The sequence below is a fragment of the Pelodiscus sinensis genome, chromosome 33 (genome assembly GCF_049634645.1).
Source record: "Pelodiscus sinensis isolate JC-2024 chromosome 33, ASM4963464v1, whole genome shotgun sequence".
NCBI classification, from domain to species: Eukaryota; Metazoa; Chordata; order Testudines; family Trionychidae; genus Pelodiscus; species Pelodiscus sinensis.
In genome coordinates this window covers 6,493,455-6,506,982 of record NC_134743.1, presented here as the reverse complement: position 1 = coordinate 6,506,982, position 13,528 = coordinate 6,493,455, and positions in this window count along the sequence as shown.

Here is a 13,528-nt window from a genome sequence, read left to right as displayed (position 1 = left end):
TACACAAAATCAAGGGTGAGAACTGCCCCGGGGAACATAAGACGGGGAAGGAACCTTGTGGGGATGGGGATTAGTGGATGACAACCATCTCCAAAGAGCCAGAGCCACCCGTACTCATTTGCCGATTATGCAATCGCATAGGGGACCTGAAAATTTGGAGCAGCACTGGGTTTTCATGTCCACTCCACCCACCTGCCTCTTCCTATCCATGGTCTGTGGCTCTGCTTCCTCCAGCAGCAGAAGTTCTAGAAGATCTAGTTAATTTACAAGTGACAAAGTCTGCTCGAGCTACTAGCAGAACATCGACGACATGGTAATGAAGCCATTTAACAGGCATTTGCCAACCTCTGCTAAATGTTTGCTGAATTTACTGTGAGAGTCGACAGGACCTTAGTTTAAAATGTGTTTGTTTATTAGTGTGTGGATGAGGATTATAAAATCACATCGCTAAAAATTCAACATCCATCTGGGCTGCTGTTGGGCAGATAGGCACCAGTTTAATAGTACGGCGTAGGATCCCATCAATCCTAAGGATGGCTTTGCCAAGAGCTACCCATTCTTGATTGCTTCCCAGAAGGGAGGGATTGTGAATCTGGAAGACCCTTCAGGAGGAGAGATTTAAGGCACTGCCAGGTACCTAACATATCTTCCTCTTTTATCTCAGAGAACATGGAAAACGAATCGAAGAAGAAAGACCAGGAGGAATTTCAGCGGACGCAGAAGATGCAGCGTGACAACACTGGCCGGGATCTACTCAAGCTCCTGTTACTCATGATCTTCTACCGGCCGGTCCTGACGGAGCAGCAGAAGTGGAGAAGGAACGTGAAACACGTCTTCATCCATTTCAGCGCCTGGGAGTACGCGGGCTGCGACCAGCTCTGGGCAGGCCTCATTACCACACTGTGCGACGGCATCGAAAGCCACTTTGGTCTCCTACCCATGAGCATTTACAGGACCATAGACAGGAAATGTAGCATCATCAAAAGACCAGGGGATCAGGAATGGGTTAGCAAGAAGTTCCTCTTCCTCCCGCTGTGGGTGGCTGTGATCCTTTTGATCATGGTAGCTATTGGGGTGGGTGGTCTCCTCCTAGTGTTTGGGATCCCCATCGGGGATGCCTCGGGAGACGCCATAGCTGTCGTGGAAGGTATTGGGGTGACGGCTGTCAGCGTCTCTGCAGCAGCTGCCATACGGCTCACTATCACAGTGGTACGAAACATTATCATCACCCAGAAGAGCCAGCTGGAGAGACAGATGAACCAGACGGCTCTCAGCGCACAGCTGGGCTTCATGAGCTGCGTGAAAAGCGAAGTCAGGACAATCACTGGGTTCCTGCAGTACATGGAGATCTTCCAGCGGCGGAAGCTGCGGGTGGTGCTGGAGATCACCCACTTGGATACATGCAGCCCTGACAAGGTGGTGGGCGTTCTTGATGCCATGAACATCCTCCTCTCAGACGATGACGCCCCTTTCATCTCCTTCCTGGCTGTTGACTCCAGCATCATTGTCGACTGCATGGAAAGCTCCAAGTATATGAGAGGTATGGCCAACAACGGCTACGAGTTCTTAAACCGCATCGTCACCCTGCCCTTCTCTGTCCCTCGGATGGACTGCGACACCAAGCGGAGGCTGATCAGGAATATCATCGCACGCAAGGAGCAGCTAGAGGCAGAGGTCGGCTTCCGGCAGGATGGCAAGATGGAAGCCAGCTCTGACTTCCTCAACATCTCTCGCTACCATTCGGCCAACCACGATGCCCAGAATCCAGTTGCAGAGGACAGCCAGATACCTCTCATGGTTGGAACCCCAGCGCTGGGAACCGGCAGCTGCGGGAAAGGTATCTGAGCCAAAGACCTCATTCAAGATGCTTTCGACTACCTCCTGGATGACGCCTTGAAGGAATTCATGACAGACAACGTGGTGCAGATGCGGCGCATCAAGAACACTGTCACCATCACCATCAGGCTGCTGGCGAGTAACATCCCCAAGGATGAAGTGTGTCCGAAGAAGGTGGTGGAATGGGTGCTCCTTGCCAACCAGTGGCCGTGCCGTCTGAGCTGGCTCTTGCAGTGCATTGAGGATGAGGAGCAGAGGAGCCGAATGGGCAGCTGCCATGGAAGCCCGCTCCGCCCCGACATGTCTCTGTGGGAGGTCTACGAGAAGTACATGGAAGAGCTGGACATGCTGAAAGGCCAGATGGAAAAGCTGCTGGAACTGGACCAGGATCCCGAGCTGTTCCACACTTTCCTGTGCGGCAGGTTTCGGGTGGAGGAGGCCCTCTTCTACCTCCCCTTCACGGTCAATTTGGACCCATCCCTGAAAAGACAGATGGAGCTGCAACGTGGCAGCCACAGACTGAAACGGACAAAGAAATTCGACAAGCTCAGCACCTGCACTCTGCTGGGTATGACGGTGGAGGATGTCTGCCGAGAGGTGGGTCACCCTTGGGTTTCCTTCCTTCGAGCAGGGCCAGCTGTCGATAGAATGTCCATGCCTCTTCATCGCAAGAAGAATGTCATTCATGTGACAGCAGCTGCCCACAGATGACGGCTACAGGCAGAGTCATCTTTGCAAATCGTGGGGCCCTGAATAATTGAGGGCCCTTCTGCAGGATTGCCTGGGCCTTTTCCCCTCATGCAGCTTCTGCTGGAGGTCTGGTCGTTCCTACTACCTCCCTACCCCAAGCAGGGCTCAGGAACTAGAGCAGAGTTGCAGATCCTCTCTGCTTGCTAGCTTGCTGCTGCTGCTGATTTGAACCCCATAGCAGATTTGAACCTAGGCCCTCTAGGAGTGTGTCTAAACTACATGGCTCCGTTGACGGAGCCATGTAGATGAGGCTGATCGGCAGAGGGAAATGAAGCCGCGATTTAAATCATCGTGGCTTCATTTAAATTTAAATGGCTGCCGCGCTCTGCCGACCAGCTGATGATCAGCTGTTTGTCGGCAGATCGGGGCAGTCTGGACGCTTCCCCGTCGACGTGAAAGCCCTTTGTCGACCTCCCCGGTAAACCTCATCCCACGAGGCATCAGGGGGAGGTCGACAAAGGGCTTTCATGTCGACGGGAGCATCCAGACTGCCCCGATCTGCCGACAAACAGCTGATCATCAGCTGGTCGGCAGAGCGCGGCAGCCATTTAAATTTAAATGAAGCCGCGATTATTTAAATCGCGGCTTCATTTCCCTCTGCCGATCAGCCTCATCTACATGGCTCCATCGATGGAGCCATGTAGTTTAGACACACCCCTAGAGGCCTCGACAGCTGGAGCCATGAAGGCAGCTGGCTCCCAGCTTAGGATGTAGAGCTCCCTTGTTCTTATCTCTGGCTGTTAGAGGTCCAATTGCCACACGAAGGGACAGTGAACCACACACACTAGGTGTGTGGATTACACTGCCAGCTGAGAGGAGCACGTGGGGGAGGGCGAAGGGAAAAGCCCTGCAGCAGACAGGACAGAGCGTCCCCAGAGACGAACCGGCAGAGGCATATCCTCAGACATACAAGAACACATGGCTGCTGCATTGGGGAACTCAAAAATTCGGTGCCCAAATTTTCTGGTGCCCTATGCAGCTAAATATTTCCCATGGGCCTAGAGACAGCCCTGACTACGGGCCCCAGAGCTGGGAGAAAACTGTCCCACATAACTGGTGCATAACTGGAGGGAGAGGAGCGAGAACTAGTGGGGGTAGGATGTTGAGGGGAACAGGCGGTGTGGGATGGGGGCTTTCGGGGAAGGCACAGTGTGGGTTTGAGGCCTCAGGAGTAGGGGGGGCACATGAGGGGGAATGGGCAGAGTGAGGATGAGGGGGAAAGGGTGATGTAGGGGTCAAGGCCACAGTCTGGCCTCTGCTAGTTCCCCCACTTTCTGCTGCTCCTGACTCTTGGTTTGCACAAAACATTTCTTCTTGGAACAACTTGGTTCCTTGCAGCTCTTTCCTCCAACCCCGAAGCCATTGGCTGGCTCTCCCCGGGTTCATCCTTTACGCTCTGAAGTGACTTGGGTCGGTTTTAAGACTGGGAGACCCGTAGCTGTCTGTTATGCACTCCAGAGAGAAGAGAGGCAAAAACATAAATACTCTTGCTGGAGGCCTGCAGCGTAATACCCCTTATCCAGAATAACACACAAGAACCCTGAGGCTATGTCTACACTGCTAGCTTTTGCCTGCAGAGAGCATGCTAGGGTGTGTCTAGACTACATGCCTCCGTCGACGGAGGCATGTAGATTAGACAGATCGGCAGAGGGAAATGAAGCCGCGATTAAAATAATCGCGGCTTCATTTAAATTTAAATGGCTGCCCCGCTCTGCCGATCAGCTGTTTGTCGGCAGATCGGGGCAGTCTGGACGTTCCCCTGTCGACAGAAAACCCTTTTGTCGACCGCCCCGTTATGCCTCGTGGGATGAGGTTTACCGGGGCGGTCGACAAAAGGGTTTTCTGTCGACAGGGGAACGTCCAGACTGCCCCGATCTGCCGACAAACAGCTGATCGGCAGAGCAGGGCAGCCATTTAAATTTAAATGAAGCCGCGATTATTTTAATCGCGGCTTCATTTCCCTCTGCCGATCTGTCTAATCTACATGCCTCCGTCGACGGAGGCATGTAGTCTAGACACACCCCTAATGAAGCACAAGAAGTTGCTAACGAGTGCTTCATTAGCATACTCTCTGCCTGCAAAAGCCCGCAGTGTAGATATAGCCTTAGGTCGAGAGGCCCAACTCCACCCCCGTCAGGCTGACTGCATGCTTCCCTCCAGCCTACAAGCAGGGTCAGGAAACCTTCCCTCTTCATTTCAACACACCCCTCCAGTGGTCCCTGCATTGCTAGCTTTTGCCTGCAGAGAGCATGCTATTTCCCCTGCCGTGCCAACTTGCTCAGCGGTGCCCCTAGCAGAATCCAAGCACACGGCAGTGGGGTGTGCAGGGTACCATACCTGGCCCCACAGCCGGCCGGCCCGCCTTGTTTGCTAGAATCTGAGCAAGCCCAGACAGGTTCCTCTCGGGAGCTATAGCGGACCCTTCCTAAAAACGTGTTTGGCGACCTGTTCAGTAGATGCACGGCACTAACGGGTGCTCCCACTTCTCTTCCAGATGGACACAATCGGCTTGAAGGAGGAAAACGTCCCGCTGTACAAACAGAGGCTCAGGGACCATAATCTCAACGGGCGCGCGCTGGTCTACAGTGACAACACTGAAATCAAAGAGGCCCTGCACATGAGTCTTGGCGAATGGACCCTCTTTAGCATCCACTTCCTTGGAGTGTTTCCCCCGGCGAATTTGGCCTCTTCTGTGGTGTCCCCCGTCCCGTTCCACGTCAGGCCAGAGGCTCTGAAGAACATGGTTGCCTTAAGAGAGACTGTGGCGAGAGGGAGCAAGCTCTCTCTGAACAGCTCCAGGGAAGATCTTTGGGAAAAGAGATAACTCTGAATCCTGAACACAGAGGTGAAAGTGCCCTGGTGCGCAGCTCCAGCAAGAACTGCAAAGACCTGGGCTGCAATAGGACAGTACCTGTGAGAAACTGTAAAGTTACTTTCACGGCCGCCTGTACAAAACCAGAAGCAAGATCGGGGCTTTCGCCCACAGTGTACCTCCCTGCGTCTCCAGTGACATCGCACGGATGAATCATAGAATCCTAGAGTTGGAAAAGACCTCAGGAGTCATCAAGTCCAGCCCTCTGCCCAAGGCAGGACCAACCCCAACTCAATCATCCCAGCCAGGGCTTTGTCAAACCGAGACTTAAACACCTCTAGGGATGGAGACTCCACCACCTCCCTAGGGAACCCAGCCCAGTGCTTCCCCACCCTCCTAGGGAAATAGTTTTTCCTAATGTCCAACCTAGACCTCCCCCGCTGTAACCTGAGACCACTGTTCCGTGTTCTGCCATCCCTCACTACTGAGAACAGCCTCTCTCCATCCTCTTTGGAACCTCCCTTCAGGAAGTTGAAGGCTGCTATCAAATCCCCCCTCACTCTTTGCTTCTGCAGGCTAAACAAACCCAAATCCCCCAGTTTCTCCTCATAGGTCATGTGCTCCATACCCCGAATCATTTTGGTCAAGCTCCCCTGGACCCCCTCCAATGCGTCCCCATCCTTCCTGTAGTTGGGGGCCCAGAACTGGACACAATACTCCAGATGTGGCCTCACCAGAGCCGAATAAAGGGGAATAATCACTTCTTTGGATCTGCAGGCAATGCTCCTCCTAATGCCCCCTAATATGCCATTAGCCTTCTTGGCTACAAGGCCACCCTGTTGACTCATCTCCGGCTTCTCATCCACTGGAATACCCAGGTCCTTTTCTGCTGAACTGCTGCTTAGCCAGTCGGTCCCCAGCCTGTAACAATGCTTGAAGCAATCAGATGACAAGAGAAGAATTAAGGATCCGGGGGGGGGGGAAGGAGGGGGGGACTGTACTGGGTCTGAGGGATTTGGGGCACATTCATGTCAACGGGGCTGGTGACAGACGTTGTCGGGCCCTGGGTAATGTATGGGAGGGGGTCGGCTCAAGACCCCCTCAAAGGGGCAAGGCTCTAGACCCCCTCAAAGGGGCAAAGCTAAAGGTAGGAGGGGCAAGGCGAGGGCCAATCAGGCCTTAGCGCCACCCACCTTGCACCAGACAGAGCTCTAGGACTGATTTCATTTGCCCGGGTCTCTGGCAGTGGCGGCTGCCATAATAGTCGATACAGTGACCCAGAGGCCTGGACCCTTTTAAATCATCAGCTCCCGAGACAACTGCCCCCTTTGCCTCTCCCCCTCCCCATCCGTGGCCCCTGTCTGTGGGGCTTCAGACCCTGGTGGTCAAAGTTGTGAAAGTAGAAAGAATTATACTGTAAGAAAAAGATGAATTGTGCTGTAATAACTGAATAAGTTGAAGGAATTCTGTTTGTCTTTTTAAGAGAAAGAAGAAAAGTATGTTAATGTTGATTGTAGGTATGCAGATCAAGGTGCTAGCCAATTTGGGCCTGAGTTTAACAGGAAAAGGAACATTAAGTGTTAGACAGGAAACAATTCCAGATAATCAGGGAGATATAGCCAGGAGATTGCTGTGTGCTTAATATTGAAATGAAGATACTTAACCACACTAATAATGTGAAGTTTTGCCACATCCTTTGATCTTGTTAACTTGGCCTTTTGACTGTATAAAATCAAGGGGTTTGAACCTTGTATGGCACTCACATTTTCTCCATGCATTTTAGCAAAGCTTTGCTGAAATAAACAGAGCAGTCTGCCAAATCTGTGAGTCCTGTCTGACTTTGACAATTTGGAGGTCCCACTGAGATGGCAACCGTCTTCGCTGAGGCTGTGTGATCCCTGACTGTTTTGCAGGATGACCGTGGTAGCCGGCACCTGGGCATTTGGCCCGAGCGGTCCTCCACCAGAACGGAAAGGTGCACAACCACAGCGAAGTCTACGCCATCGAACCTGTTGGTTCCTGCTCTGTTCTGGTAGGGATCCCGGGATCTAACATCAGGACTCTGGTCAGGTAATTATTTTGTCCGGACTGAGGACTGTCTTGTCTCTGTGTCTATCCGTCTTCCCTGTGGTGTGAGTGAGTCTGGGAGCCATCCCTGTCCAGGGACTGGCCGACCAAGGGGCTCCTGTCCCCACGGTCTGTGTGACTGGAATCTGCACAATCGCAGCCGCACCGCACCTTGGATAAAATCCTTGGAGTGAACGCAAGGGCGATTGAGGCAGTAGCCTGTGGGCTTCTTTTGTGTGTTGCACTGGGCACCGCTCTGACGAACCCGAATTTCCTCCTTGTGTGATTGGTGTATGAAGTCCTCCTGTATGGGTAACTAGACGTCTAAGCAGGGATAGTTCCCTAAAGGGACCCTGGCTCAGTTTATATATTTTAGAAAGGGTCCGGACTCCTGTAAATTTCTGGAAAAATGATCTAGATTGACTCTGGGGGGATCCCAAAACTCAGTGGCCACTGTTAGGATCTTGGAACAAAGACCAAGTGGACGTCTTAAAAGACAAACTTGGCCTTCCCAAAAACTAAATTGGCTAGAGGAGAGGTAGATTGCTTCATGCAGTGGTGGGATGAGGCGAATCTTAAATGAACTGAATCGAAGCTCGCCTCCCTTAAAAATTCTAATTATGAGAAAAAGCTTTATTGGAAACCTCCTCTCCCACCACCAGATCGAGCGCTTCCCTTTACCCCGTCCTCCAAGAAGACTCAGACCGGTCCTACTTGAAGCTATAAACCCTTGGCCCACACGGAGCTCCACTCGATTTTAAAAGGTTTTCCAAAGCCCCAGGAAAACCCTACCAAATTTGCAGAGAAATTTTGCTAGTGTGCAATGCCTATGAACCCTCTGAAGCAGACCTCCTGCAACTGTGTAAGCTACTTATAACCCCGTAAACAGCAACAAAGAAAAAAAAAAAAACCCGGGCAACTATCACACAGACTGACTGATGGTTTTTTTTGTTTGTTTGGTTTTTTTGGGGGGGTTTTTGGGGTACAGCAACCAGGTAAAAATGGACAGGGCGCCCTGGCGCATGCGTTTGTTAATAGCCTCTTATCTGCTATTAGCAGTATGTTAAAGCAAATAAGTGTTGGATGGGAGGCCAAGACCATGGACAAATTGCAAGCAGTGGCAGAGCTTTGCCACTGCACTCTAAAAGGAAAGAGAAGCAGTCCTCACAAAAGTTGATAGCTCTGCAAATACAGCATTATTCAGGGCAGGGCAGACAGTACTGGGAACGGGGAGGGTACCAAGAATGGGGATAAGGTCGGAGAAGGGGTTGTGGCACCGGGTTTTTGGGATTTAGAGGTTTCAGCTTCGGTCATATCCACCCTGTGGGAACAAGGCATTATTGTCCCCTATTCCAGCCCCTGTAACACTCCTATCCTCCCAGTTCGAAAAGCTGATGGTAAATCATGGCGGTTTGTTCAGGATCTTCAAGCTATTAACTGCATTGTTGTACCCACCTTTCCTGTAATCCCTAACCCAGCAACCAATCTGGCTTCTATCCTGCCAGATGCAACTCATTTTACTGTTGTTGATTTGTGTTCTGCTTTCTTTTCTGTCCCGGTTCACCCTAAGTCCCAGTATCTTTTTGCCTTTTCTTACAAGGAGCAGCAGTATGCTTCCCAAGGGGTACACAGAAAGCCCGTCTTACTTTTCCCAAGCATTAGCCAAAGACCTTGTTGACCTGGTCTTCCCCTCTGGGTCCACATTGGTCCAATGTGTAAATGATCTACTCCTCTGTTCCCCTTCATTATCTGCCTCAGAAACTGACTCTTTAGTGCTTCTCACTCCCCCCCCCCTCCCCCCCGCCACCGTAGGGTTACCTGACTACTGTAAGCCTTTACCCTTTTCTGCCACGAGCAATCTGGTTGTGCACTTGGGGTTCTTACTCAGGAGCATGGTGGCAAAAATCGTCCAGTAGCTTATTTCTCTGCCACCTTGGATCCTGTTGCCCAAGGTCTACCCCCCTGTCTGCGTGCTGTGGCTGCCGCGGCACGCCTAATTGAAATGTCTGAGTCCCTTGTCCTCCGCTCTCCTGTTTCTCTCATGGTCCCTCACGCTATAGATACTCTCCTGCTACAATGTAATACAGCTCACCTTTCCTCCGCCCGCCTCACTTTTACTGCTTTCGGCTTCGCATATCACCATAAAGTGCTGTTCTCAGTTGAACCCTGCCACTCTCCTTCCTCTGGCTAATGACGGTGAACCCCACGACTGCCTTGCAAGTGTCTCTGCTGTCACCGTCTCATGCCACGACCTTTCTGATGTCCCTCTCTCTAACTCCGACCTTGTGTTATTCACTGACGGTTCCTGCTTTAGAGATAGCCAAGGTCGTCTCCTCGCAGGATACGCTGTGGTATCACTCTCTGAAACCCTAGTAGCTGCGCCTTTACCTTCTGTGACCTCAGCACAAGTCGCTGAACTAGTTGCCCTAACCCGCACTTGCTTTCTGGCTGAGGGACGCTCCGCCACCATTTATACTGATTCTCGATATGCTTTTGGGGTTGTACATGACTTTGGCACCCTCTGGCAAGCTCGGGGTTTCCTTACCTCTGCTGGTACCCCTATCAAGAATGGCCCCTACATTGCTGCTCTCCTGTATGCACTCCCATCTGCATTAGCTATTGTTAAGTGCCCTGGTCACTCCACAGCAGATACTGATGTTGCTAAGGGTAATGCTGCCATAGAACCTTCCCCAGGTGCGTTTCTCGGTTCCCTTTCTGTTTCTGTACCACCGCAGTCCCTTTCTAAAGTCACCCTGCTCCAAGACTCTGCCTCAGAAACAGAAAAAGACTCCTGGGTCGCCCGGGGTTGCTCTCTACACCCTGATTCCCTTTGGCGCCCCCTTATTGGTGCCTTTGTGGCCCCCTTTTCGCTCTACCCAGCTCTGGCCGCCCTGCTACACGGCGTTTCGCATGTCGGAAAGGAGGGTATGATCTCTGCTGTAACTAAGGCAGAATGGTGGGCCCCCCATTTCAGCTCTTTTGCAGCTCACCACTGTGCCGCCTGTACCACTTGCCAAAGCTACAATGTTGGCAAACCTGTAAAGGTAGCTCAAGGGTTCTGGGGCCTGCCCCAAGCACTGTTCTTGCATTGGCAGCTTGATTTTGTACAAATGCCTGTGTGTCAACTATATGAATTTATTTGGGTTATGGTATGCTTATTTTCGGGTTGGATTGAAGTCTTTCCTTGTCGCAAAGCTGATTCGCTGTCTGTTGCCAAATGTTTGTTAAATCATATTATGCCTGCCAAAGAAACTCCTGCCACTCTGTCCAGTGACCGGGGTACACGTTTTACTGAACAACTTGTTCAGCACCTGGATCGTGTGTTACATGTCACACACCTGCTGCACTGTCCCTACCATCCCAAAGACATAAATTAAGTCCTTTTGAAATTGTTTATGTGAACAATGGCTACCATTACTCCAGTCTCAGACTTGAACTTGACTCACAGTACACTCCTTCAGTACTGCAAGGGACTAATGCAAGCTGTAAGTCACTTCCATTCACAGGTTCGAGCCGCCTGGCCGACGGAACCCACCTCGGATGCCTGCCACACTCTCGAGACAGGTGATTGGGTCTACGTACGACACCACCAATGAAAACACGCCATGGAACCCCGGTGGAAGGGCCTGCATCAGGTGCTGCTCACTGCCCAGACGGCTGTTAAGTTATCCGGCATCGCAGCATGGATACAGGCTTCGCAGTGTAAGAAAGCACCATCCCCAGCGGACCAATCATCACCTCAGGACCATGCAGAGTCAATTTTGACTCCAGAAGAAGACGTAGAGGAACAGCCTGCAATACCTTACAACCTACGTTCGCGTAAGGATTGCCTGAAGCAGATGAGGACCAAAAGCAAGGCCCAAGAAGAAGCAGTAGTGAGCCTAGCGCCTGCTGCCTGGTGGACATAAAACCGTAACTGCGGTTCCCTCAGTGGAGGTTGTCAGAACCAAAAGGGTCTTGCCTCCAACATGTGCCTCTGGTGGGGCCTATTCCTCGGCCACTGGTGTCTTAAGATCTGGGGAATCCACAATGACAATGACAATTCTTTTATCCACCAGCAAGTATGGATCGCTCAGACCCTTAATATCTCTAATTGCTGGGTCTGCAGCCACATTCCATCCCACTCACAAGCTGGTTCCTGTCTTGGCAATCCCACTTAATTCCCCAGGCCTCACCCGTTTAACAAGACATGGAACAGTAATGACACTTGGGAAGCAGTGGGAATAATTGTGGGAATAAATGTATCTAAACGGATAAGTGTGGAGGAGAAAAAAGGTCACTGGTGTTTGGTGTGTAATGGGACGGGGCTGAATCTGGGGAGGAGCAGTTGTCTCCAGCATATTGTAACATCAGTACAATCTTTAATGCCATGCACATAACACCACTCCCCGTAAGGAGAATCACCGTGTGCCCTTCGGGGGATATTACTCCTCCTTTGTAGACACCTATATGGCAAAGGGGTGCAACCGACCCTTCCCGGCTTTGATAGGGCATCATTGGGTCTGTGGAACAAAGGCCTATACCACATTACCAGTTAACTGGTCAGGTATCTGTTATCCCGCCCAACTCTTCCCACAATTCCGAGTGTTAGAGTCCTTCCCATGAGAACGCCTCCGTAATTTTAGGCGAAAAAGAAGGGACTTGTCGGATGCCCAATGGTATGTGAATCACATAAGCCCTTTAACTTGGGAAGAGGCTATTGGTGGTTCCTTTGACCCACTTGGGGGAGTAATACATCATGCAAAAAGGCTTCTGAGGTTACAAACAGTAGTTAAAATCATGGAAAATGAAACTGGAAAAAGTTTAAGGGCCCTGGCCAAAGAAACAGGAGCGATCAGACAAGTGGTCCTCCAAAACCGTCAGGCATTGGATATAGTGCTGGCAGCAAAAGGAGGGACCTGTGCTCTCATTGGCAAAGAATGTTGTGTATATATACCAGACAACACCAATGATAGAATAGATCGCGCTAGCTACTTAAAAAAGATTGCATACCTTTCCAACGAAGAGCCAAGTTCCCTGTGAAAATGGCTAAGTAACTTGTCCAATTTCTCTGGCATAGGAAACTGGTTGTTTCAGGAAGCCCTGACTATCCTATTTGGAATCTTAATAATGTTTGTATGTTTTCAGTTAATCTCCTGTTGTATCCAAAACTATGCAAGACATGTCACAGACATGTCCCCTCACCAGAGTGCTAATCTGATGCTTTTAAATATCACTAATGAACAAAAAGACAAAGAACGGTTAATGCAAGGAACCCAGTAATTGTTGGTCATAGGCGAGGCTTGACCAAAAGTAGGGATTGTGAAAGTAGAAAGAATTATACTGTAGGAGAAAGATGAATTGTACTGTAATAATTGAATAAGTTGAAGGAATTCTGTTTGTCTTTTAAGAGGAAGAAGAAAAGTATGTTAATGTTGATTGTAGGTATGCAGATCAAGGTGCTAGCCAATTTGGGCCTGAGTTTAACAGGAAGAGAAACATTAGGTGTTAGACAGAAAGCAATTCTAGATAATCAGGGAGATATAGCCAGGAGATTGCTGTGTGCTTGATATTGAAATGAAGATACTTAACCACACTAATAATGTGAAGTTTTGCCACACCCTTTGATCTTGTTAACTTGGCCTTTTGACTGTATAAAATCAAGGGGTTTGAACCTTGTATGGTACTCACATTTTCTGAATGCATTTTAGCAAAGCTTTGCTGAAATAAACAGAGCAGTCTGCCAAATCTGTGAGTCCTGTCTGACTTTGACACTTCCCAGGGTGCCCTGGTGGCCACTCCAGCCTCAACCAAGATCACTCCTCTCCTTCCTCCCTCCCCGGAGCCTTTAGGGGTTGACTCTGGCCACAGTGTCTGTGCCAGTTCCAAGCCTGCCAGGCCAGAGCCAGCAGTCACTACCCCTGATCCAGTGGCCCCCAAACATGAGCCAGCAAAGACTGGCAGCCAGCCCTCCACCACTCGCCAGGAGCAGTCTGCCAGCTCCCAGGAGCCTGACAGGGGCTGGAGAAGGCGGGCGCCTTCCTGGTCCAGGGTGGAGATCATGGACCTTATTCAGGTTTGGGG